Source organism: Sphaeramia orbicularis, chromosome 12, assembly GCF_902148855.1.
Source record: "Sphaeramia orbicularis chromosome 12, fSphaOr1.1, whole genome shotgun sequence".
Classification (NCBI taxonomy): Eukaryota; Metazoa; Chordata; class Actinopteri; order Kurtiformes; family Apogonidae; genus Sphaeramia; species Sphaeramia orbicularis.
The window spans coordinates 78,890,867-78,894,807 of NC_043968.1; positions in this window are offsets into that span (position 1 = coordinate 78,890,867).

The window sequence follows — 3,941 nt, forward strand, 5'->3', positions numbered from 1 at the left end:
AGTAAAACAACAGTTCAGATCCACTAACATACCAGTTCAGATCCACTAACATACCAGTTCAGATCCACTAAAATCCCAGTTCAGATCCACTAACATACCAGTTCAGATCCAGTAAAACAACAGTTCAGATCCACTAACATACCAGTTCAGATTCACTAAAATCCCAGTTCAGATCCACTAAAATCCCAGTTCAGATCCACTAAAACCCCAGTTCAGATCCACTAAAACCCCAGTTCAGATCCACTAAAACACCAGTTCAGATCCACTAAAACACCAGTTCAGATCCACTAAAACCCCAGTTCAGATCCACTAAAATCCCAGTTCAGATCCACTAAAACCCCAGTTCAGATCCACTAAAATCCCAGTTCAGATCCAAAGTGCTGGGAGGTAGAACTTTCCGACATCCAACTCTGTCAAATGCATTGGAACGCCTGTCGAAGCTGGAGGTCCGAGATGTGAAGTGGGTCCAGATCGAAGGACCCTGATCTCACTGAGAACTACAACATGACATCAACACAATAATAACAGCGCACAGTTTACAAGTACACAATGAAAAAAAACAAAAAACTTCATAATGTATAATTCACTCATCCGTCTTTTGGCCTCTTCCATCTGGTTCGTGTCTCTGAGGACACTGGACTGTCCACCGTCCAACTGTCTCTGCACTAACAAACCAAACAGGAGCTCAGATCTGCATCCTCCATGTTTGTTGTTTATGTTCAACATGGACGGTCTGGAACACTGTGAGGTGGATGGAGTTAACTCCAGGTGGGACATATTCGACCTCCCAGGACTTTGGAACGAAGACTGGGTTCTAAAATGACTAATATCCCCCAAAATATTGGTCCTATCAACTTGCAGAGATATTTAACCCTTTCATGCATAGTGGTCACTACAGTGGACAGCTGTTCTCTTGTATATTCATGGATTTTGTTGTTTTAGTTCCATATCAGCCAACACAGTGGACACTCACACTGCAAAAATCTAACTCTGACCAAGTGTATTTGTCTCATTTCTAGTCCAAATATCTCATCACACTTAAAATAAGACAGAATCACCTAAAGAGGAACTTGTAAGTGAGATATAAGAACTTATTTTTAGACAATGTATCTGCAACATCTTATTTCAAGTAATCTTAGCAATTTTCACTTGTTCCATTGGCAGATTTTTTGGATTGAATTAAACAAAGAAATGTTCCTCTTTAGGTGATTATGTCTTATTACCTCCGCCAAGGAGGTTATGTTTTTGCCAGGGTTTGTTTGTTTGTTTGTTTGTTTGTTTGTCTGTCTGTTTGTTTGTCTGTCCGTTAGTGTGCAACATAACTCAAAAAGTTATGGACAGATTTGGATGAAATTTTCAGGGTTTGTTGGAAATGGGATGAGGAAGAAATGATAAAATTTTGGTGGTGATCGGGGGTGGGGGGGCCCACGAGGGGGGGCCACTGATCGTTAGTGTGCAACATAACTCAAAAAGTTATGGACAGATTTGGATGAAATTTTCAGGGTTTGTTGGAAATGGGATAAGGAAGAAATGATTACATTTTGGTGGTGATCGGGGGTGGGGGGGCCCACGGGGGGGGCCACTGATCAGCCTTGGCGGAGGTCTGCGCTCTCCGAGTGCTTCTAGTTTTAAGTGTGATGAGATGTTTTGACTAGAAATGAGAAAAATACACTTGGTAAGATTTAGATTTTTGCAGTGCATGCACCATCCCATACACTGCAATTATACTGTTATTGTAACTTTACTGTTCTTGATCAACCTGATCTGCACTAACATATTTGAGTGTAAATCAATTGCTAGTTATGGTTATTAAACTGTAATTAACAGGTTTTTGTGTTTTGTTTTTTTGTTTGTTTGTTTGGTTGGTTTTTTGCATATTATCTCCATGAAGTGAGTCATGACTAGTATTAGTGTGTGTTTGAATGTGAGAAAACATCAGATTATCTGCATTAAAAAATGTTTTCATTTCATAGTTTTCACATAGTTTATCAGTAAATACGTTTCTTTGCTTCAAAAATTAAATGCATGGTGTCCAGCTGAGTGGACATTTTTGCAACTCAATGAAAAATGGGTTCATAAAAACAACTTCAATCACATTGTTTTTTTAATGCCTAGAGGAATAAAAACACAAATAAAAATCTTGATTAAGGCTCTTATAATTCATGCATGAAAGTGTTAATGTGGAGATGGAACTATTCCTCAACTGTAGGAACCAAAGTGACCTTCCAGTATTATTATTATTATTATTATTATGATCGTACATTGAGGTCACTTTAAAGCCTGTTGAGCCCACCCCCCATAATAATCTTTCCTCCCCATCAGTCATGTTAATGGTTTCATCGAGCCCCAGACAAACAATTCAGTTCAGTTTATAGCCTTCGTGACTTGAATCACATGTTCCCAGTGACCTTTCTATAAACCCCTGTAACCAAAACAATCATAAACATTCAGATAGGTTGAAACAGAAGTACAGACGGCACAAGCATGCCTTGTTTCCAAAACTAATTGAAAGTGCCTGATGTGTGACGGTACGAGGCTCTGATGGGACCAGTGTGTATGAAATATGTTATTAAAGACACCATGAAAGTCAACACAAGAACACGTAGAATTAGTTTCAGACACCATTCAAATGTTTTTAAAGTGTTTTTTTTTAACATGGTGGCATGACCAGGTCACATTTTCCTCTGAGTGTTTTACTGGACATTGGCACCTAAGCTCTTATCTGGCTTGTCCTGTTTCTTTTTTAGCCTCCTGACTCACTAGTAGGGGTCAGACCAGCGTTAATTATAGCCACCGCAGCATTCCTTTGTGACAGAATAGGGAGAGATTGATAGTTAGAGTGGCCTTGAGAGAACAAATGTGAGGGGTATAGAAGAATATACAAAAATAGAGAAATCAAAGCCTTGTTGTCTCATTTTACTTTAGTGGAAACTGGATGAGACACATGTAAGCACTGGAACCTGCCCAGGAATGTGAAACAAAAGGCCTGGACAAAAATAAGAAAATTAAAAACTCCTTATTAGGTTAAAATGTCTTATTTCAAGTAAAATGTTCTGCACTTATCAAGTTTTCTTAACCTCCTCAGACCCAGCTATGGGTTTTCTGTCCACATTTGTGGACAAGAGTTTAACTTTATACAAAAAAAATGAAAAGAAAACTGTCCACCACAAAGGACATTCCATAAAAATTTTAAAAACTGCATCTGAAAAAACTGTTGCGTCATGATGTTTCCAATATAAGCACTTATTTAATTAAAAAAAAAAAAAAAAAAAAAGCTTGTACTTTGCTGATATTTCCTGGGTCTTAGGAGGTTAAAATAATAAAATATTATCATAGTTAGATTTTTTCTTTTTTTCACCTATGGCAGATCTATGGTCATATCCTCCTTAGACACAGGAAAGAGAAGGGTTTGGCTTTTTTTTTTTTTACTTTAAACAGTTGTCTTGACTGGAAACTGCATAACGCAACAGTTTTTTCAGATACATTTTTTAATTTTTTTTAATTTTTTTTTTTTTAATGGAATGTCCTTTGCAATGGACAGCATTTTTAAGTAAAACTGTGAGCCGTTGGAGGTTATGAAGATGTAATGACTCATTAGATATGTATTTATGGGCAAAAACGGCCTAAAACCAGTCCAAATGTGTTGAGGGTAAACAGTTCCTGTGTCGTTCATACTCATCCTCCAACAGTGGAGCTGGTTTTGTTATAAATATTGTTTGAATTAGTTGTAATATCTCAGTGGGGTTCAGCTCAAGAGGAAAATTCTTGGAACAAGTAAAATAATCTGAACAAGATTAAGTCTCAGTAAGTAAATCAATCTAAAAAAAAAAAAAGAAAGATCTTTCAAGATAAATATTCTACATTCAGGTCAGTTTATTTAAGACAGATCTTCCTTTTTTGCAGTGTGGCCTGACATTTGCCTCCTGTGTTTTATTCTGGGT